The sequence below is a fragment of the Schistocerca serialis genome, chromosome 3, assembly GCF_023864345.2.
Source record: "Schistocerca serialis cubense isolate TAMUIC-IGC-003099 chromosome 3, iqSchSeri2.2, whole genome shotgun sequence".
Classification (NCBI taxonomy): Eukaryota; Metazoa; Arthropoda; class Insecta; order Orthoptera; family Acrididae; genus Schistocerca; species Schistocerca serialis.
The window spans coordinates 372,786,553-372,811,493 of NC_064640.1; positions in this window are offsets into that span (position 1 = coordinate 372,786,553).

Below are 24,941 nucleotides of genomic sequence, written 5' to 3' on the forward strand. Positions count from 1 at the left end.
CGCCTCAGTTGGACCAGCGTTCGTGCTGGACGTGCAGACCGCGTGAGACGACGCTTCATCCAGTCCCAAACATGCTCAATGGGGGACAGATCCGGGATCCTGCTGGCCAGGGTAGTTGACTTACACCTTCTAGAGCACGTTGGGTGGCACGGGATACATGCGGACGTGCATTGTCCTGTTGGAACAGCAAGTTCCCTTGCCGGTCTAGGAATGGTAGAACGATGGGTTCGACGACGGTTTGGATGTACCGTGCACTATTCAGTGTCCCCTCGACGATCACCAGTGGTGTACGGCCAGTGTAGGAGATCGCTCCCCACACCATGATGCCGGGTGTTGGCCCTGTGTGCCTCGGTCGTATGCAGTCCTGATTGTGGCGCTCACCTGCACGGCGCCAAACACGCATACGACCATCATTGGCACCAAGGCAGAAGCGACTCTCATCGCTGAAGACGACACGTCTCCATTCGTCCCTCCATTCACGCCTGTCGCGACACCACTGGAGGCGGGCTGCACGATGTTGGGGCGTGAGCGGAAGACGGCCTAACGGTGTGCGGGACCGTAGCCCAGCTTCATGGAGACGGTTGCGAATGGTCCTCGCCGATACCCCAGGAGCAACAGTGTCCCTAATTTGCTGGGAAGTGGCGGTGTGGTCCCCTACGGCACTGCGTAGGATCCTACGGTCTTGGCGTGCATCCGTGCGTCGCTGCGGTCCGGTCCCAGGTCGACGGGCACGTGCACCTTCCGCCGACCACTGGCGACAGCATCGATGTACTGTGGAGACCTCACGCCCCACGTGTTGAGCAATTCGGCGGTACGTCCACCCGGCCTCCCGCATGCCCACTATACGCCCTCGCTCAAAGTCCGTCAACTGCACATACGGTTCACGTCCACACTGTCGCGGCATGCCACCAGTGTTAAAGACTGCGATGGAGCTCCGTATGCCACGGCAAACTGGCTGACACTGACGGCGGCGGTGCACAAATGCTGCGCAGCTAGCGCCATTCGATGGCCAACACCGCGGTTCCTGGTGTGTCCGCTGCGCCGTGCGTGTGATCATTGCTTGTACAGCCCTCTCGCAGTGTCCGGAGCAAGTATGGTGGGTCTGACACACCGGTGTCGATGTGTTCTTTTTTCCATTTCCAGGAGTGTACATTTCTGTTTTCTCTCTCTGTCTGTCTCTCTCTCTCTCTCTCTCTCTCTCTCTCTCTCTCTCTCTCTCTCTCTCTCTCTCTGTCTTTTTACTTTTATTTTAATGTTTTGAGGAAAGCAGCGAGAAGAGCAATTATAAGCAAGTAGGCATATAACCTGTTTACAGTTATTTTCATCGGGATACATAATGCAAAAATACAACTTTTAAGTGTGTTACTGCGTAATTCCAGTTATTGACAGTCTATTCGTCAGCTTGCTCTCATTCAGTGGGGTGAAACCTATCACAGAAGCAAGCAAAACACAAATATTTCTTGCACCATGCGCAACACATAAACGAAACCTCGCTGCACTGACATTTTGTCCGATATATTGCACAGAAAACATATCTGATTCATGTTGCTAAATACAGCTCTGTCAGATATCAATTTGGAAGCGTACCAAGTGTATAAAAGTATATCTTGAAATACGCAGAAAGGCCCATAGAGGTATTCGACTGAAACATAGCCATGACCAAAATTGTAATTGGGGTCGACAGCATCGTCGTCTACCACCTTGACAACTCGATCGGTGACAGTGCTCGGCCGGTTACTTACGTTTACTGGTATCCAAGCTACAGCATGAAATCACAAAAATATTAATTACCCGAAGATCATTAGTTTTGGAACCCATAGAAAGTAAAGAAGTCATCAGTCGTAAGAGCGGTTTGAACACTACAGTGCTTTAATAGGCACGGTCTTGTTGGAGGTGGTATGCTGTTGCTTTCATCCGACCTTTGAGTTGACTTACCTAGCCAGTTAATAGGGGAACCTACAGTTTTACGTGGCTTTCGGACCACAGTGCAACTCGGCATTTTTCACATCAACAAACACTGCTCCAGGGGTATATGTGTAAAACGGCACATAAAAATCGTGAGACTGGTGAGGGATCGAACCTCAGACCTTCGTATCCATAGTCTTGCTCTTTATCACCTTGTCACCATGCAGCCAACACTGTCGTTTCTGCTTGCCATTAAAATTAAGGATCTCTCATTTGTGCCTACGTTGGCACTTGCGTATCCCTTAGGAGACCTTACGTTTGGGATTACCCTCGTATACGTGTGTGTAAACGCCTTCCAATGCCCACTCAAGGAAGACAAGGATACTTAGTCTAGCTTCAATATTACAAATACGCCTCTGTTTGTGGATGAACGCAGACTTAGGTTGATAATCATTTTGAATATTTATCAGTACTGTACCCATTGGTGTGAAACTCGTTTTCTACCAATGATTCCCACAGCTACAGGAACACTACTTTAATACCTCTTACACAAAATACTTACGCAGTGCTATCAGACGAAAAGATCAACCTGACACAAACTGTGGGAAGTTTGTTTTACAACCTTCGTTCCTAGATAAAGAGCTTTTCCAATTTGAGATATCTGTGAACGTTGCTGCATAAGACGATTTAAGAAGAAACTAAATTCCTTCAGCTACGCCAATGTTTAAAGAAATCGTGTTAACGGCACTAAATCGTGGTTTGTAAATCGTTTACCAGCCGTACTATGCCGCATTTCGCTGGTTCGAAGGCAAAAAGCTTACTGACAAATTTCACAGAAGGAAAAGGGGGACGAAATGTCTCCCACTCGAAGGTCATATTGTTTTACTTAAATGATTACAAAATCGGGTAAAACGAACAATGAGGTTGTCAGTATAAGCACATTACTGTTGTCAATATGATGTTGCACCGCCCAGGGCCTGTAATGATAAAGGGCCCGTTTAGGTCAGGCATATTGTACACAGAAGTGGAAGAGAGAGCACCACTAAATTCTGCAATCCGTATGCATTGCATACACACAGAAATTACTGTTACAGTGTACTTATGGAGCCCAATGAGTGAATTGCATATTTTCCGGTGAGAAAGAGCACTGGCAAGCAGTCTTCGCTACATTAGGTTACTTAAACTGGCGTCACTTTAAGCTAGAATTTATGGCCAGCGACTAAGTGTAAGGCCGGCCGGAGTGGCCGTGCGGATCTAGGCGATACAGTCTGGAGCCGAGCGACCGCTACGGTTGCAGGTTCGAATCCTGCCTCGGGCATGGATGTGTGTGATGTCCTTAGGTTAGTTAGGTTTAATTAGTTCTAAGTTCTAGGCGACTGATGACCTCAGAAGTTAAGTCGCATAGTGCTCAGAGCCATTTGACTGAGTGTAAGGACAGTGAGTCGGATGCGGGTTTTGTAACTGTGAAATACTTTCCTTACATTATGGAAGCGAATATTAAATTTGAACTAATATTGCGAAAATTTTGGACTTGGATAGCTTAGAATGAAAATCTTTCTGTTCATTGCAAAGGAAAAGAATTGATTTTCTAAAACATTCTGTGTCATACACAACTTGAAACAGGTCGCGTCGACCAAATCATATAGAAGAACCGACAGCGACGTATATTGGAAGGCAGTAAGATCCCTTGGCTTTTGGTTTGGCAGTATTCGACAGCCATTTCTAGGCGCAAGTAAATGAAGAAAGGCAGCGCGTTTTCGTTATCAAGTAACGCCTTCATCAATTACTTTAGTTTTAATGTGATCTACGAGTAATTGCTGATGTTTGATATTAACGTGAAAAGGATTCCATAGACAGGGAAAGAACCTGTTCTTGGGCAACTACTTCTATAATGACCAAAAAGACTTAAATGATCTTCAAGCACATGTGTTCCAGCAGCGGTATGAAGAAAATGATAGTAAAACTGACGGTGATAATCGAATTATCCGGTAACTTCACACTTCACAGTGGATTTTCTCGAACTAAGAAATTTCCTGAATTAGTGAAAATTTCAAAATGGCTTCAAATCGAGGCTATGACGCCTAGAAGAGTCTTTACATCCTGCTGACATGAGAATAGCATGATCTCCACGTCAGAAGCTTGCTTCTACTTAACCATTTAATAGACTCGCGTTCTTTTCCACCGTGACTAGTTTAGTAAGCTAAGCACATCACCCATTACAGCACACTCCTGGGGCTGGAAAATGTGGCCACAATGGTCTGGTGGAACGAACTATCACAAGTGCAATGCGTGGGTTCAGGCATTTACTTTTAAGAGGCACCAACAGATTTACTTTACCTCTGGTAACCTCAAGAGAAAGCTGTTATAATCCAGAATCCGCATTAAACATCACGTTCCTTCATTCCAAACTCGACAGAGCCGGTTTACGTTGGAAAATGACATAGGTGGAGGTCAGAGTAAACAGAAATACTGTCACCAGTAAACTAACTTACATTAGAAAATTTTATTTTATTTGATGAACTGATAGCCGTCTAAAGGAACAGGGCTCTTATTTTAATTGTACTTGACTGAACTAGAGACGTTGAAAAATTTGGTGCTGGACTGTGATTCGAATTCGTATCTCCTCTTTCGAGGATCTGAATCTCTCGGAACAGTATAGTTCAATCATTTCATTCCTTTTCCCAAGACTGCAGTCTTCTCTAGGTCTCCTCCAAAGGTAAATATGTGGGTCCGAATCCTGATCCAGTACAAAAATATTCATAATTTCATTTCAAGCCCTATCACGTGCTCACCGGCCTGCTAGTGAAAATTAACGTGCATTTTTAATGTCTGTTCATGTTGCCAACAATTTCTGGACAAACACCAACAGATCTTACTGTTGGGGAGTAAGCAATTGATATCTAAGCAATATTCGTGGACAATAAAGAAGAACGATAGGAGTGCGGTTCGATTGTCGCTCAGGCACAAAAATTTGTGTCCTTATTTTAGATTAAAAACCTAGCAGCTGGGCAGAAAAACCGATATGTAACATTTGATTTTACTTAGTTAACAATCCGATTACGTCTTGGGTTCGTATCTCCGTCGCAGAGCTTCACATCATGCGCTTCATCTTTAAATTCATACACACTTCGTTACTTCTGAATTGAGGTATATCAGACATCTTTCATGGTTAGTTAACAGGGATGAAAGGGTCTTGATAGGAGTCCGCGTTTATTACAAAAACTGTCGTCTTTTATTTTCAAGTTTAGATTTGGTTACTAATATAGGTGAAAATTTCGGTACTTCATGACTCTTCATGGATAGTCGGAAATATGATATGATTAGATTAGATTAATACTTGTTCCATATATCATGAATATGACATTTGGTAGTGATGTGGAACGAGTCATTTCAATGAAAGATTTCTTTGCATACCAGTATTCAATTTCATTACAACAATTTTTTACCCTCTCTCTCTCTCACCCCCCCCGCCCCCGCCCCCCCCCCCCTCACTCACTCTCTCTCTCTCTCTCTCTCTCTCTCTCTCTCTCACTCACTCACACACACACACACACACACACACACACACACACACACACACACACACATTCTCTATTTATTTTTATTTGTTTGTTGTGCTCGACTATCGGCGAGACACGAAAACGTCCGAGAATGAGTTTCTAAGTTTTGAGTACAGTTACGAAAGAAATATAAAAACAACTATGAGAGTTACTGATTTATGATGCTTAGTAGCAGTCAGTTCTGAGTATTATTAATAACTAAGCTCCACTCCCCAAACCTAGTTACAGAAATGCGAATCAGACGCATTACGTATGCCAGGCCGTAGCAGCCGCGTCTTTGAGGCGCCAGCTATGGTCACTTCCCAGCCCGCTGTAGGATCACATCGGTTCGTCTTCTTCCTGCTGGTAATGTAACTCAGATTTGGCAACAACGCAAGGTATGTTTGGCAACTCTGTGATCGATGAGTTACTTCCTGGTGTGCACGGAATTAAGCCTCAAAGTTCATTTGATTTCTCGTGTCATTTCCATTGAATAACTTGAGTTGTTATCGCTTGAGGTGTAACAGAAGACTGTGAATTTACGGTTTTCAGCCCAGCAAAGTCACTGAACGTGCCATTCGCAACTAATCTCGTCCTGTAAATAGCGGTTTACGAGTTCTAGCCACTATTGGCCTCGTAAGAGGAAGGCGCAAACCATATCTATCCACAATCTCTGTGTTGACGTGCTGATGTGTGGAAACGAGACTGTTATGGTTTGCGGTTCCAGCCTCGCTGAATGTAACGTTTCTATCCCTTCTGTGTAAGAGCTGCAAGCAGTCAGATCAAACATCGATAAGCAAATCGTAAGAAAATACCTTCAGCTCAAAGTGCAATGGTCAAAAACTTACAATGCTGCACAACAGGTAACGCCTCTTTCCGCTGCTGACAAGCAAATTTTGGGTTTCTAGGAATACGTAACTTTATTTATGAAATGCCACGTTTGCATACCTGTTGAGTATGACACAGCATACCATTTAAACACAGACACAATCGAAATCTAAGTGAGTAGTGTTTTACTAATTCGTGCAGATAGAGGCACGCTTGTGTACAGATACTCAGTTTTGTTAAAACAGACTTTCGTCGTAAGGTTATCGTGGGTAGTTTTATTTCATTTCTTACAATACAGTGCACAGTTTTCGTAAGGTTTTTTTTTTTAGTGTTGTTAATACTAAACATGAGAGAGAAATTAATCATCAACGATATATGCGAATTCTCTAATGTTATCTATAACAGTCTGACAAAGCACATGCATTTTATTGATTACATGCATGTAGAAAACTTGTTCTGAGTTAAAGCTGTCAAACAATGTTTGAAGAAGAATAAAATGCCACTACCAGACGACAGCTAATGTAGAAAATACTTTTCTGACTATTTTGGCACGATGCGCTCTCCCCATACATAATACAAAAGCTTCGAGCACATCTGCTGCCTGGCCGTCTATTAAACCTGAAAAGAACAAAATGTCGCAGAAGTTAGCCTTTTTTCCACATGCGACTATTTTGGGTTGAGAAGTGAAGAGAATTATGTTCAAAGTTCCATTAAATTGATAACTTCAGCAGACAGCAGAATTGCGTTTTTAAAAAAATATAGTAGCGAATGCAATACAACACGCGACGTCTTATCAACAGTGCGCAACGCTTACCGTTATGCTACTAGCTGCGTCGTAGCTACAGCACCTGTGGAAGTGAACAACGGTTCCTCCAGAACTTCGGCATTCCACAGTGCTGTGAGATAATGCATATGGCCGGATATAGACTTCTGAGAGACAGACAGTTACAGCATTTCTTCTGCACTGCACGATGGTTTCAATAAACAGATAGCGCAATAGAGTAGCTCAAATGGAAAAGAACACTTCCTATTTAAATGTCTGCATCCTACACTGTTGGCAGTTCTGTGTAGGTGGCAGTTACGTTATTTTATTTCGGTGATTAGAAAATAGAGTCGAATGTATGCACTGAGTACCCAAGGTAGCTAGTTCGTGGCGATTCGGTCAACCAAGTGAATGAATGTATTGAACATCCTGCAAACCACTACAGGGAGCCTGTGTGTCAGAATTCTCATCTTGTGTGCCGCAACGGTGTTATGATAGAGAAATGAGTCATAGAGGGTAGGGTTTGGTGGTCTGTTGGACTGATGATAGTTTCATGTGATGGTGGACTCCGTGCGATTCCAACTTCTGCCAATGTTTTTTGATAGGGAGAGGCAGATTCTATTCTCTTCTGCCTACGCCAGGTGAAGAAGGTATAATGGCATTGTGGTCTGAAAATCACATTAAACATGATATTCCTTCTCTACCAAGTAGACGTTAGGTGGAACCACAATAAAGTAAGGAGTGGCGACATGTAGAAACTCTATCACCAGTAACCTTTCTTATACTAGTTATTTATTTCTAGTGACGAAACAAACCCTGTTTATGGTCACAGGACACTTATTCCATCTTTTATTTGAGCTTCTGTATGTCGATAAAATAGGTTCTGAACTGGGAATGCAACTCAGACCGCCCTTAACGCGGAATTTGATCCCTTCGTGACAATACAGCTCGACTACAACTTCTTGTTTGTTCAAAACTGCAGATTCCTCAACATCTCCACATATTGCGCATGAATGGGTTGGACCCTGGCCCAGCACTAAACTTTTCACTACTTATTATCAAGCTCTAGCATGAGATCACCTATCTGCTCGTGGATAATAATTTTTATTTTTAATGCATTTTCATTCGTTGTCAACACTAACGATATCTGCCGCCTTTTACTTCCAGTGAGACACAGAACTATTTGCGAGATCACTGTAAGTTCAAGGATGTTATTCCGAGCTGCTGGTGGAGAAAAATTCGGTAAGTGTCGTCTCTTTGTGTGTAGTCAACAACGATATGTTTGGGATTTTATTCTCAGTCAGCACTGAACACATCGTCATATTATTTCTAGTTCAAACATGCTCACATGTCGCTGCTGGTGTAACAAACCCATACTTAACATTCCTTTTCTCTAGAATATAACACCGATACGTGCCGGTTTGGAGTCCTGGGAAGGAAAAATTAATGTTTCGTCTCGTCATTTCATTTAATACATCTAGCTACTGCCGAGAAAATCCGATATGTCAAAGTCGATTGTGCTTCGATAACAACACGATTAGGTTCTGGGTTCGAATCCCTGTCCAACACAAAGCTTTATCTCACTGCATTTCAAGTAAGTTACTTGTGAAGTAGCAATATTTAACATCTCTCGTAGTTCGTTAACAGGGACAATACATGCTGGGTAGGAATTCGCGTCCGTTATAAATGTTACGTTATGTAATTTAAAGTTGATATTTGCTAACTGATACTGTCCAAAAATGAGGTATATCACTCTCTTTATGCCTAGTCAGGAATGACTGTTAATTTCCGTTAGCCACGAAATCTTAGCCTGCATGATTGGTTCAAATGGCTCTGAGCACTATGGGACTCAACATCTGAGGTCATCAGTCCCCTAGAACTTAGAATTACTTAAACCTAACTAACCTAAGGACATCACACACATCCATATCCGAGACAGGATTCGAACCTGCGACTGTAGCAGTCACGCGGTTCCGGACTGAAGTGCCTAGAACTGCACGGCCACCACGGCCTACCCTGCATGACCTGGGTTTCAATCCATATGCAGAACGAGTGCTAACATTTCAGGTATTCCATTTATTGCAATAAATGTGAGCTTACAAGCCTTAAGGACAGTCCTATCTGTGATGTGTTCCCTGATATTTGTAGTATCGTGGTATTACTATACGTCTTGAGTTATTGCGATACAGAGCAGTGTTTTCTAGTGGTGATTTGTTGGAACCATTTTCAATAGTCAAACGACTGTACCAAGGAGCGATTAGAGGACCTGCTAGACAGCTGCGTTACGTAGGTCGCATGGGAATCAGGTGAAATGAAATTCAGGTCGTTCGGATACTTTTGAGCACGACTGTACATAAAATCAGAAGTTAAATATCAAATGTTTTCACCAACAGCGAAATGCTGAAACCTTAATTGACGATAGAATTGTTTTTGCCTGACTGGGTTTCGAACCCAGCATCTAGCACCGTCGTTTTCTAGCCTGGAACAGACGATAAATAGCTATTGTTGGTTCACCAGTAGCGAGATGGGCGCATGTTTAGCTAGACATCAGGCGACGAAAAGTTCTGTTCTGAATGCAATTCAAACCCCGCACACGTGGTCATGAATAAACTTTAACTATCAGATTCTTTTCCAATAATAGCTAGGAATGGCATGTTTGTGCTTTCAATGATGTGATGGAAAAAACTTTGCTGGCTAGAAGTTGAATCCACAGCATGTCGTCGTTGGTGATCACAACGAACACAACGTCAAACCCAAATCCGTTTTCACCAGTAGGAAGGAGAGGAATGTTTGAACTTGAAAAGATGTAAGGAAACGTTTGATCTTAAAGCTCATCATGTGGCTGTGAGTTGAAACGAACACGTTACAGCTGACAACACACGATGAGACGTTGAAAATGCAATTATTTTTCACCAGTAGTTCGAAGTGCACATGCTAGGGCTTGAAATGAAATAACGAATTTTTTGTGCTGATCAGGATTCGAAACCAGATAGGTGCCTTTCGAGGACGCCTAGAAGAGTTTGCAATCTTCGGGAACACAATGAAATCGAATTCTAATCCCAGTCCAGCACCACAATTTTCAGCGTCTCAGTTTCAAATAAAGTAAGAGCCTTGTGAACTTACATGGCCATTGGTTCATTAAATGAAATACGTTTTCTAGTTTACGACGGCTTGCTGGTGACAGAGTCTCTGCCTTACGGGGTTTCTCCTTCTGTCACAGCTCAAACGAATGCTTAGTCGGCAGTGAAGGGATGTTATCTTTACTGCGGGTATTGAACTACGGAGCTTACTGGCGTTCTGCACTTGGCGTTACTAGGGGTGAAGGAGAGCTACTTGTGTGTGTTAAAAATCTACGCGTGACGTGAGATGTGAACCTACACGTTATACACATCAATACAAGATTAATCCACCAGACCACAGAACCCCCTGCCAAGAACATAATTAAGAATTGCAGAGTTTTCATTTAGATGTAGATGCAGATGTCAAGGGACGCGTAACAGGAAGGAGGGCGGCATCAGGGAATGGATAGAAGTGTAGAAGTGCAAAATATAAACGTGAAATGCTTACAAAGTATTGCTTACTTAGATGTGTGCCACAGTTCGTTTTATCTTAGGACCGAGAGATAAGGAAGGACTGTTCTCAGAACGAAGAATGGGTTATAGGGAAGGGGAGAGCAAAGAATACGGTTTCATAGGTGGTGAGAGGAATGATAGAGAGTAAAGACAACAGCAATTAAAAGAGAAAATGTAGCGTCATTGGAAACCGCTATGCCCGAGGGAGGTCTCGAACCTCCGCTGAGACCAGCCTCACAGTCCATGACTGCAGCGCCTCAGATCGCTTGGCTAATCCCGCGCGGCGAGTAAACATAATATGAAATCGTTGGCGTATTGTGTGGAGGACGGAGGGTGTATTCATGGATGGAGGGGAATGGAGAGACGTATTTGAAATAACAAAAACTACTGTGACAGAGTCCATCTACGCTGATTAGTTTGTATGTAGACAGGATATAAATGAAATAAAAATAGAATACTTAACAAACTGTATATTCAAAAAAACCCACTTTAATTAAAAGGGCAACTCAAAGAAAAGCTAACCCCTGTTGTATCTTTTCTGTTGCCACGCGATCTTCCACTAACTCCCAATGAGGAAAAATGACGAAAAATAAGACATAACAAAACATTTTAAGAAATCAAATATTTTATCTAGAATCTTTCATTATTTTGTACTTCTGTCACGCGTCGTGGCATAGAATGTATAAGCCGTCGGACGTAACAACCTGAAGAAGCAACTTCCTCCCAGGCTTCCAGGACCGTCCCAAAGAGCGTCCGCAGTAGTTGGTTTCGTGGCCAGTTCTCTGTTAATGTTTTCCATGGAGTTCGTATCAGCCGCCAGTGGCGGCCAGTCCATGACGTTGATGCCAATCGTGGAGAGCCGCTGCTGAACAAATGCAGACTTGTGAATGGGGGAATGGTCCTCTTCCAATGTGACGTACCCTTCTACGTACAGCATTCGCATTGACGGAAGCATCACATTTTCCAATATGTGGGCACACTGCGCGTTGTCCAGAGTTCCTTCTATCCTGTGAAGAATTCCCGCCCCTCTCGCAGAATTCCAACCCCAGCAGGTAACAGATATCCGGCCACTTCTTCTCGTCGTGGTTACATATTCGCGTCGATGGCGAGTCCCTTGCGGCCTGTAAACGATTCGTGGACCGTGGTTATTGGTGGAAAACACCTTCTCATCAGTGAAAATGACGTTGTCCCACGACGCCCTCAGATGGAGCTCCGCAAATGCTAGCCGGTATAAAACGTTGTCTTCGCTGAGCTCTTGTTTCACGGCGGATCGTCGTGCATGGAGTCCAGCGTCCCTCAGCCTTCGGCGAATCGTGTCACTGGAGCCGGGGAAGTTCGTTTCCCGACGCAACTGTTTCGCGTTCAGAAAGGGATTTTCTCTGCTCCTAGACACTAGGTCCCTGTCTTCCTGCTGTGAGATCACTCTCTTCCTGCCTGAGCAAGGAGCTCTGTTGGTGGTGCCTATTTCAAGGCAGATCCTCCACCATCTCGTTGCAGTGGTGTGTGGTACGCCATACCGTCTGCCAGCTTCTCTGATGGAACATCCTCCTTCCTCAATGAGAGCGACGACTCTACCTCGGCCGGGCGGAGTGGCCGAGCGGTTCTAGGCGCTTCAGTCTGGAACCGCGCGACCGCTACGGTCGCAGGTTCTAATCCTACCTCGGGCATGGATGTGTGTGATGTTCTTAGGTTAGTTAGGTTTAAGTAGTTCTATGTTCTAGGGGACAGATGACCTCAGATGTTAAGTCCCATAGTGCTCAGAGCCATTTGAACCATTTTTTGACTCTACCTCGAATAGACCTCTCCCAGTGAGCCATTACGGCAGACAGCCTGATGTGTATTTCTGCTTGTCGCTCTTGTACTGATTCCAGGAGAGGAGGTAAACATATTTACGTCAAACGGAGCGGCAGAGGGAGAGGCATGCGACGCAGCGGTGCTGGCTCGTCCCGGACTGTTGGCCCACCAACGCCACCGCCAGCTCTCTCACTTGAGTCTCGCCTCGGCCAGCCTGGCTGGCCCGTAGCTCGCGAGCCGCGGCTAGTACAGACCCGGTCCGCATGGCCACGATCACCCCTTAAAGGATCAAAAGTTACACCTAACCTACCCAAGTCTGTAGTACAAACTAACGCAGCTACAGCTATTATGCTATACCATGTGCAAGCACACCTACAGTTGACGATTTATTCAAATATTTGACGAACAATACTTTCAAAAATACATTCATTTTAAACATAGCTACCACAAGATACTTTCACCTAGCTAGCAATAGCATGACGCAGGAAACTATACTTTCTTGTAAGCGCTGTGCATTAGATGTAGCCCTAAGAAAACCTGTATTCAACCACGACAACTAAGCGGAATGTAAAAGTAAACAGGTTTGGCGGTAGCTTCTCCAAATAATAGTATATACTTAGTATATAATACACGTTTTGTGCACTTACAACATGTACTCAGTGTCTCTGAAACAATACGTGCTGGACGACGGAAATTACTTTCTGCTGAGGCACTTCATTTACATCTGAATGATACACGACTACTAGAGAACATTGCTCTTTACGGCAGTCAATCCACTTGTAAATTAACATCATGATATCGCAGATATTAGGCAACACGTTACTAGGGATGAGTAAGGCCTTAAGGTTTGCAACTAAACATGCTACTACTAGCTACTACTGAATATGAAGTTGATTATTAACGTGTCATCATAACCATGTGTGCGGCGTTCGACTCTCAGTCAGTATAGACGTTTTCATCACCTTATTTCTAGTTAAACGTGTGCATATCTCGCTGATGGTGGACCAAAATCGGACATTTCTCGTCTGTTCCTGGTTAGACAACGATGGCAGTAGGCGCCGGGTTCGAATCCCAGTCAGGCAATACAACTTCAGTCGTCATCTAAGGTTCCAACCCCACTAATAGTAACAAACTGTGATATCTACATTCTGATTTTACGTACTTATTCAACAATCCGATTAGGTGCTGGGTTCGCATCTTTGTCCCCAGCATTACTTGATGGCATTTCAATTTTAAACATGTGCATCCTTTATTCCTTGACAATGCAACACTATACAACGTCTTTCAAGGTTAATTACCAAGAAAGTAATTGTCATGTTAGGGTTCCTGGTTTCGTACAAACATTATCGTCATTTACGTTCAGGTTGAGAATTGATAACTGATACTGGTGGAAACGTCAATATTTGACGTCTCTGTCTAGTGATCGAGTCTCGATAAGGCACAAAGCTTTGCTTGGTTAACAATGGCATTACGTTCTGGGTTTGCATCCGGATCCAGAACGAAGACGTTGGTCATGTCATTTAAAGTACAACTTCGTGTACAAGTAACTGTTGATGAATAATGTGAACAATGATATTACTTGTGATTCGCTGTTAATGTTGGGATTTCCGTAGAGTGGTTGCCGCCGTTAATCACGTTTTCTTTTAACTGCTTAGTATTACATAAAGTTGATGCGAAACCACTCCCCGTTGAACGTTGAACGACGTTCAGCATGTATTGGGTAAAACTTTAAGACAGCAAAGAACTTGTTTCCAGTTGCCATACAACTTTATAAATCCATATACTGTCTCAAATATTTAATTGTGCCTAAGGATTACTGAACGATTTATGTGACAAAACTAGTTGTCCCAGAACATTTGAAATGTCACTTATTGTAATTAAGTTTAGTTTACAAAAGTAAGGACCGTCTGATCTCTTCTGTACTATCGTGGTGTTACTTTACATCTGGACAGACTGTCAGAAAGACTGGTGTTCTCTAGTAGTCTCTGGCGGTACCCATTGTGTATCTTACAACGACTGTACTGTGGAGGGTTGCGACTATGTGCAACACAGATATGCTATGTTGGTTGCACACATTCAGGTGCAGCCTACACGTTGGAATTCGGGGGTGACCCACTTTTTTTGCTGTCAAGTGTACATTCGCCGTCTAGGACAACGTTCTGAGTCCTGTTATTTACGAAGTCTTCGAGTCACTAGCATACCCGCAAAACTACTCCATATACTCGTACCTATGTTAACATTATGCGGTTGGGAATGGTGTTAGTCGCTTACCAGAAATCTAGTAATATTGAATCTTCCTGTTGTCCTTCATCCATAGTTCGCAGGATATCATGAGAGAAAAGGACAAGATGAGGTTCGCACTAGCAGTGCTTACTAAAACCGTGCTGCTTCGTGGACAGAAGCTCTTCTGTTTCAAGCAAAATTATTGTATTCGAACTGAGAATATGTTAAAAGAATTCTGCAGCAAACCGATCTTAATACCTTGCGCAATAAATGCGCCGCCGGCCGAAGTGGCCGTGCGGTTAAAGGCGCTGCAGTCTGGAACCGCAAGACCGCTACGGTCGCAGGTTCGAATCCTGCCTCGGGCATGGATGTTTGTGATGTCCTTAGGTTAGTTAGGTTTAACTAGTTCTAAGTTCTAGGGGACTAATGACCTCAGCAGTTGAGTCCCATAGTGCTCAGAGCCATTTGAACCAATAAATGCGCCGGACGCGGTGGTCGTGCGGTTCTAGGCGCTCCAGTCCGGAGCCGCGCTGCTGCTACGGTCGCGGGTTCGAATCCCGCCTCGGGCATGGATGTGTGTGATGTCCTTAGGTTAGTTAGGTTTAATTAGTTCTAAGTTCTAGGGGACTGATGGCCACAGCAGTTGAGTCCCATAGTGCTCAGAGCCATTTGAACCATTTGAGCAATAAATGCAGGCGAAGTAAGCGGTCAGCGCTGTAGAATTCTCTTTGTAAAATCGCATTGGGTTTCCGTCCGTACATGTCGACTTCTTTGTTTTCAACTTTTTCAGTTCTTTCTCTACGTCAGGAACGCCAATTACTCTGTACTCCAAACTGGAGTCTGTGCGATTTTCAAACGATGACATGTTGTACGATTCACCTGCGTGAACGGTTTCTTCAACCCGAAATTTAAAACTTAGAGTTTGCTTTTGATATCTTCTACTGTCACACCAGACTGATCAATGAGTGATTAGATAGAAGTCTTAGACTCGTTTAGCGATTTTACGTAAGATCACAATTTTCTCGGGCTCTCAGCAAGATCTTTTGCGCAGATGATGGTAATAGTTGCTGTATGGCTCGCGCGTCGATCTTTTTACAGACGCACGGATCTCTACTAACTTTTGCCCGACTTCATTTGCGCGTTCCCTTTTGGACGGAGAGTGGAACAGCCTTCTACTCAACATTTTCCATGTCGTTGTTCAACCACGGTGGGTCTTCTCCTTCCTTAATCCACTTACTCGGCATCAGCTACAGGGTACAATTTACAATCCGTTAAATTTTTCCCATTATTCCTGTGTACATCAATACTGGAACTAAATGATATCCGTTCATTATCTAAGTGGGAGCGTATCTGCTCTTTCTAGCAGAAATACCACCCTAGCCTTCTTGATTGGTATATTAACTTTCGTAACCAAAGTCGCTATGGTGACATGATGGCCACTAATCCCTGTCTCTGTATTGACGCCGTTGGTAAGGTCAGGCCTATTGGTAGCTACAGGGTCTAAAATATATCCATTTCGTATTGGCTGTCGAACTGGCTACTCAAGACAGTTTCAGGAAAACGTCTTCAAAAGTACTTCGCAAGCCTGTCTGTCTGTACCCCCTGCAATAATCTGCGATATCAGCCACTGCCCGGTCGGCCGCACTTTGAAACAGACGCCACTTAACGCTGCCGCGTTTGCTACAGCTACCATCTCGGCACGAGGGCACTGCCACGAACGATTACGTCACTGCCAGTGAGATGCTAGCATCCTCTCTCCGGAGCTCCAGCAGTGCGTGTGCTTAAGGGGGAACGACAGGATAACAGACGAAAATATTGCTCAAATTCAGGATTTTTTTCCTCGGTTCTGGAATGTAGTAGTCTAATAGGGTTTGCTACAAAGAATAAGGCATACATTGAAATTTTTGTACGTATTTTTTTTAATTGAGAAATATTAATAACTTCACTGGTTAATTAGGATTTTCCCGAGGCAGCTCGGAAAGGAGGCAGATCGACGGTTGTCGCTGTAACTACGGTTGCGGTTATCTGAAACATAAAATTAAGCCGGCATCTGCGACCGAGCGGTTCTAGGCGCTTCAGTCCGGAATCGCGCTGCTGGTACGGTCGCAGGTTCGAATCCTGCCTCGGATAGGGATGTGTGTGATGTCCTTAGGTTAGTTAGGTTTAAATAGTTCTAAGTCTAGAGGACTGATGACCTCAGATGTGAAGTTCCGTAGTGCTTAGAGCCATTTGCACCACAAAATTAGCGTATCAGTCTGATCCTTATCGACGTAATTTTAGTTCAACGCAGGGATTTGCAAAAAAAAAAAAAAAAAAAAAAAAAAAAATTTGGCGAAATTATACATATTCGAAAAAATGGTCATTTTTGAACCTCTGTTTTTTGGCCCAAAAAATACTAAATATCAACATAAAAAATCGACTTCGATGAACTGAAGAGAATTTCTATTTGCTTCACAGAGACAGAAAATCATTGAAATCGAATGAAAATTGTAGCGTGGGCGACAACAATGCCGAAAAACATGGTTTTCAGAAAAAGGCGTTTAGAGTTCGACAAGTGTTTATTATATAAAGAAAGTGGCAAAGCTTGAAACTTACGGGATATCGTCAATACATGGACCATAATAACGAACGCCCCAGCTAGTGGATGGCCGCTTTCTGCTACTGACCTGATAAGCCCGCATTTTCGTCCTCAAAGCCCTTTTCGTCGCTGAGTGCATCGCCGTTGGCGTCTCTGTCTTCACATAATCGGCGCATTTCATCGACGATTTTGATTTTAAGGGCATTTGCCACGTGCATTAATGCAGTGTGGCCTGTACCGAATAGACATACGGCCAAATTTTAAGCAATGCTGACAACTGCGCTTCTGCTGGATGTTATTTTTGGAGCGTATCTCCAAATGAGACAACTTAAACTTTCGTTCACATTTTAAGTAAAACCGCCCCAACAACGTTCCAGCAACAGGTTTCCTCAAATCGGTAGAAAAAGGGAGCGTGAGTGTGGAACCGGTTCTCTAACGCCAAGGCGTGCCGTGCACGCTCGGCTACAAACGCTCACAGAATCGTTAATTTTTCGAGTTCGCCCATAATATTTTGGGGAATAATTCTTCAATGTATATACATCCAAATTCCATAACAAAATATTTCCAGTTTTTTTGACCGTCACCCTGTCGTTCCCCTTAACCTCGAATATTCATGCATTAACCCCCATTTTGTGTGTTTGCCAGTTGAATAACATTTTACAGACTTTCATAGTGGCCAGGGCTCGACATCTTATTAACAGACGTTGTATTGAAGAGTGACAGATTTATAAATCTTTTGTATTTGTATATATTTCTACATACATATCTACTGCTAGCAACTGATGCTGCAAATTCAGCAATCAAGTTATATACTGTTTTTAGTATTTCAAGTTAGATGTAGAATAAGTTGATATCTGAATTCTCTGTTCATGAACGGCGTCTGTTCCTCGATCCTGTACCCACTAAAGAACCACACAGCGTGCAAGGAAATCATCACATAATGTACCAGTCTATACTGGGTAGTCGAAAGTCACCTACAGCTAATATTGCATGATGTGGGTATTTTCACGCTACTGACCGTAGACTCTAGAACTGTCACAGTGGAATCGGGTGACTGGTAAAAATTTCCAGCAATTAACTTGATTTCACCTAGATCTGTTATGCGCAACCAGATAACTTCATTGTCACACTGAAATTCGACCTCAATAATGACCATATTTTTGTCACCTGCAATGAACACTATCCCTCCTATGGTGTCTAATCTGTCTTTGCGAAATGCGTTCCATGGCTCGATAAATATTTCAAAGCTTCCTACTTCTGGTTTCAGCCAGTTTTCGGTCCCAAGAATAATTAGAGCACGAGAAATATCCTGGAGGTCAATAAGCAGGAACTTTGTTACGAATACTTCGAAAATTTATTGATAAAATTTTGACAGTCGAAGTGTCTTTACTGTGAATGCGGTCTGATTTTGCCATCTGCTTGTCGTCTGGCGAGTGTTCATCAGAGTACCTCAGACAACCGCCTAAGCTTTTGGTGACACCTTCCACTTGACTCCAAACCAAAGGACCTCGATCAGCCTTGGAAACAATGCTGCAGATTGCGAGTTCTGCTTACACTCCATGCTCGACGCCAACAGCCTGCAACAAACCCTCCAGCCGCTTGTATGATATAAGGATGGCCTCATAATCCAGCTGTAGGCGTCGTTGGTGGCGACTTGAGCGAAAACTTGCAGACGACTGCACCCTACACTCTACTTAGCCACAGGCAAGGCCTCCTCGAGATCTTGGATAAGGCCCCCCGACTGACATACCGAGTGCACTTGGGCTTGCTTTTTGGCCCTGAACGCTATTTCTCTAAGCATAAATTTTATTCGTATGTCTATCGATTTCAGTTCTTGGCGGAGTCTGAGATATTAGAAACTAGGCGCCAGTATTCTGTGAATGTAGAAAGTAGTATCATCTGTTAGAAGCGTAAAGAACTGTTTGCACAAATGTTGTCATTTTTCTGTATGAAGGAACTCATAAATGCTGATATTATTTTAGTGAATCTTTCAAATGTTTAATAATGAAGAAACCATTAAATATGTTTTTAAAGATTAAAAACAGTCTTGATCCCAACTTTTTATTTTTACTGGAGTGACAGGTTTCGATTCTATTTGAGAACCATCTTCAGACTCTGGAAAAACATATTACCAGATAGAGGGATCGGTGTAATAGTAATTATACATAGCAAAATGTAGAACTAATAAATAAATATACCCAGAACGGTGGGTGGACTTCGTGGAGCAAGTTGCGCCGACTTTCGACGCTGGAATAACTGCTAATCAGACAAGCACGGAACAGTTATTAAATAGGCTTGGTCACGCCCACCATCCGGAGTGTGACATCATTGCTAGCCATTCGGAAAGACGTCTATGATTAGGTAAACAAAAAAAAGTAGATTAAAAAGTGCGTTATAATTAAATTACATCGTAACATCATTATAAGTGATTATTCATCATAAAATATAAACTATAAAGGTTCCTTGGTTCAAAATCAGCTAAAAGTATGCTGTCCTCTAACGTCTATTCTGCGAAGATGCACCAAAGGTTGCTAAATCGACAGGAAGACGCTACTAGCAAAGATACATGGAAGGTTGCCGTGGAAACGGCGTCCTATTCCGATGTGGCAGTGTGCAGTGCTGTCAAAGATTACAATTGGCGAGGACCAACGGCCTCTGTCGATATAACATGTTGGAGATAACTAGAAAGTGAATAATAGGTATATTATAGTGTAACATCACATAAATCTCATTATTCGTCATGAGATGTAAACTAAAGGATTAAAGATTTAAGATCAGCTAAAAGTACGCTGTCCTCTAATGTCAATTCTGTACAAGATGCATCAAAGGTTGCTGTATCGATAGTGAGACGCAGTTAGCGGAGTTACATCGAGGGTTGCCGTGGAAACGGCTTCCTATTCCGATGCAGCAGTCTACAGAGCTGTCAAAGATTGCTGTAGTTGAAAACAAACGTCCTCTGTCAAAATAACATGTTGGAAATAGCTTTGTGTGATGGTGGTTTTATCAGTCATTACAAATGAGTGCGTGGGGAGGCAGTCTTCACATTAGAGCATAGTGAAAGAGATAAAGTAAATATTTGCAGGTTCTATTCTATCTAGTATAGATTACGAAAAAGTTAAAAAGTAGAATCATGATGCTATTAGGTAGAATGATGACAATATTCGTGTATTTTACGGGAAATAATCTCGTAATGAGAGATAGTTGACACTAATATGTGACACAAACTTTACATTACGTATAGCATTTAGAGGATAGAACCTCTATAACCAGGAGACCATTAGCAATATAGGAAAATGGGGTATTGGTTCAAATGGCTCTGAGCACTATGGGACTCAACTGCTGAGGTCATTAGTCCCCTAGAACTTAGAACTAGTTAAACCTAACTAACCTAAGGACATCACAAACATCCATGCCCGAGGCAGGATTCGAACCTGCGACCGTAGCGGTCTTGCGGTTCCAGACTGCAGCGCCTTTAACCGCACGGCCACTTCGGCCGGCAAAATGGGGTATTATTTGCTAAAATTGACATATAGTAAATCCAAGTTTTATCGTGAACGTAATAAGACAACAGCAATGGTTATATCAAGATATAAAATATGAAATATGCAAAAAGTATAACAACAAAATTATGTCCTTTATCATAAGAGTGCAAATGATAAAATCAAGAGTCAACATGATTTATAAAAAACAAGGACATAACGTATTTGAGAATGAAAGAGCAGTATTACTTATAATAAGCCTTCAAAAAGATCAAAGAAAAATTTTTCTCTGAAGTCGAGCTGCTCGTTGAGTAAGGCTAGAGGCTTCTTTTCATAATGTGCATAAATTTCTATTTCTTCCAACGAATTTAATGACGGTCTTTTTGGGACAATATGAAGAATTTTTAAGTTATTTTGAATTGATCCTTCTGAATGATCGCAGTCACTCAAATGTTCGCCAAATAAGGATTTATTACTACTAGTGCCTGATGTATGTTCTTTAAAACGAACAGTAACGTTGCGGCCATTTTGTCCGATATATTGCTTCTCGCAATCGTCACATAGTAACTTATAGACTCCATAGTGTTGGTATATGGTATCTTTTTGATCAGTATTATGTCTAAGTCTGTTTTGAAGCAAATTGTTGGTGGTGAAAGCTATTGTGAGTTCAGTATTTTTAAACAATTTATTTATTTTATCGGAAACATTCTCCCATGTATGTCATTTTAGAGTATTTTCGATTGCTGGTTTCAGATGTGCGATATGACTGTTGTAGGTTATTAAGCAAAAAGTCTATTTCATTGGGATTGAAATCATTTGCAATGGCAATCTGTTTTAATATTAATCTTTCTTTCTGGATTTCATCTGGGGTCAATGGTAATTTTTTAATTCTATGAATCATTGATTGAAAGAACGCTATTTTATATTTAGATGGATGGCAAGAGGTGGCGTTAATAATTACATCTGTTGTAGTTGGTTTTCTATAAATTGCAAACTGATATTTATTTTTAATAGTAAGATTTAAAAAATTTATACATCTTTGGATTTCACGTTCAACTGTAAAAATAAATTTTGGGTGTATACTGTTCAAACAATTTGCGATCAAGACTATTTTTAATCTCTAAATTTTAATTTTAAAAGATCGCTGATGTTGTTTTCAAAAATTTTACATTAAATATGTTTTGAAAGCAACTGCAGCATGTATATCAAATGTAGTCGCTAGGCAGAGACTGTTTTTATAATAGCTTTGAGTACAGTTACAGTCTGCCGTGGTACGTTGCCATGTGATGGGCTCGGAATACAGCAGCAGCACGCGTTTCTACATCTACATTTATACTCCGCAAGCGTACTCCAGTCGCGTACGGTTCGCGGGAAGAACGACTACCGGAAAGCCTCCGTGCGCCCTCGAATCTCTCTAATTTTACATTCATGATCTCCTCGGGAGGTATAAGTAGGGGGAAGTAATATATTCGATACCTCATCCAGAAACGCATCCTCTCGAAACCTGGACAGCAAGCTACACCGCGATGCAGAGCGCCTCTCTTGCAGAGTCTGCCACTTGAGTTTGCTAAACACCTCCGCAATGTTATCACGCTTACCAAATAACCCTGTGACGAAACGCGCCACTTTTCTTTGGATCTTCTCTATCTTCTCTGTCAACCCGACCTGGTACGGATCCCACACTGATGAGCAATATTGAATTATAGGTCGAACGAGTGTTTTGTAGATGGACTACATTTTCTAAGGACTCTTCCAATGAATCTCAACCTGGCATCCGCCTTACCAACAATTAATTTTGTATGATCATTCCACTTCAAATCGTTCCGCAGGCATACTCCCAGATATTGTACAGGGGTAACTGCTACCAGTGTTTGTTCCGCTATCATATAATCATACAATAAAGGATCCTTCTTTCTACGTATTCGCAATACATTGCATTTGTCTATGTTAAGGGTCAGTTGCCACTCCCTGCACCAAGTACCTATCCGCTGCAGATCTTCCTGCATTTACCTGCAATTTTCTAATGCTGCAACTTCTGTGTATACTACAGCATCATCCGCGAAAAGCCGCATGGAACTTCCGACACTATCTACTAGGTCATTTATATATATTGTGAAAAGCAATGGTCCCATAACACTCCCCTGTGGCACGCAAGAGATTACTTTAACGTCTGTAGACGTCTCTCCATTGAGATCAATATGCTGTGTTCTGTTTGCTAAAAACTCTTCAATCCAGTCACACAGCTGGTCTGATATTCCGTAGGCTCTTATTTTGTTTATCAGGCGACAATGCGGTTCAAATGGCTCTGAGCACTATGGGACTCAACTGCTGAGGTCATTAGTCCCCTAGAACTTAGAACTAGTTAAACCTAACTAACCTAAGGACATCACAAACATCCATGCCCGAGGCAGGATTCGAACCTGCGACCGGAGCGGTCTTGCGGTTCCAGACTGCAGCGCCTTTAACCGCACGGCCACTTCGGCCGGCGCGACAATGCCGAACTGTATCGAACGCCTTTCGGAAGTCAAGGAAAATGGCATCTACCTGGGAGCCTGTATAGATATTTTCTGAGTCTCATGAACAAACAAAGTGAGTAGGGTCACACACGATCGCTGTTTCCGTAATCCATGTTGATTCCTACAGAGTAGATTCTGGGTTTCCAGAAATGACATGATACGCGAGCAAAAAACATGTTCTAAAATTCTAAAACAGATCGACGTCAGAGATATAGGACTACAGTTTTGCGCATCTACTCGATGACCCTTCTTGAAGACTGGGACTACCTGTGCTCTTTTCCAGTCATTTTGAACCTTCCGTTCCCCTAGAGACTTGCGGTACACGGCTGTTAGAAGGGGGCAAGTTCTTTCGCGTACTCTGTGTAGAATCGAACTGGTATCCCGTCAGGTCCAGTGGACTTTCCTCTATTGAGTGATTTTAGTTGCTTTTCTATTCCTTGGACACTTATTTCGATGTCAGCCATTTTTCCGTTTGTGCGAGGATTTAGAGAAGGAAGTGCAGTGCGGTCTTCCTCTGTGAAACAGCTTTGGAAAAAGGTGTTTAGTGTTTCAGCTTTACGCGTGTCATCCTCTGTTTTAATGCCATCATCATCCCAGAGTATCTGGTTTTGCTGTTTCGAGCCACTTACTGATTTAACGTTAGACCAGAACTTCCTAGGATTTTCTGTCAAGTCGGTACATAGAATTTTACTTTCGAATTCACTGAACGCTTCACGCATAGCCCTCCTTACACTAACTTTGACATCGTTTAGCTTCTGTTTGTCTGAGAGGTTTTGGCTGCGTTTAAACTTGCAGTGAAGCTCTCTTTGCTTTCGCAGTAGTTTCCTAACTTTGTTGTTAAACTACGGTGGGTTTTTCCCGTCTCTCACAGTTTTACTCGGCACGTACCTGTCTAAAGCGCGTTTTACCATTGCCTTGAACTTTTTCCATAAACACTCAACATTGTCAGTGTCGGAACAGAAATTTTCGTTTTGATCTGTTAGGTAGTCTGAAATCTGCCTTCTATTACTCTTGTTAAACAGATAAACCTTCCTCCCTTTTTTTATATTCCTATTTACTTCCATATTCAGGGATGGTGCAACGGCCTTATGATCACTGATTCCCTGTTCTCCGCTTACAGAGTCGAAAGGTTCGGGTCTGTTTGTTACCAGTAGGTCCAAGATGTTATCTCCACGAGTCGGTTCTCTGTTTAATTGCTCGAGGTAATGTTCGGATTGTGCACTCAGTATAATGTCACTCGATGCTCTGTCCCTGCCACCCGTCCTAAACATCTGAGTGTTCCAGTCTGCCGGCCGGAGTGGCCGTGGGGTTCTAGGCGCTTCATTCTGGAGCCGAACGACAGCTACGGTCGCAGGTTCGAATCCGGCCTCGGGCATGGATGTGTGTGATGTCCTTAGGTTAGTTAGGTTTAATTAGTTCTAAGTTCTAGGTGACTGATGACCTCAGAAGTTAAGTCGCAAAGTGCTCAGAGCCATTTGAACCATTTTTTTTGGCCCAGTCTATATCTGGTAAATTGAAATCTCAATCTTGTTATGATGAAGTTTTTCCTCGAGTGAAATTTAACTGGAACATGGCAATATACGGGAAAATTAGAAGCAGGTGCACTAGATTCTCCACCATCATTACACCACTACGCCCCGAAGCAGCAGCCGGAAGACGGCTGACCGTAACCAAATGCGCATAGCGCATTCAGCTGTTTGCGAACTGTGGCGAGCTCCTCCTGTGTCCGCACACAGCACGAACA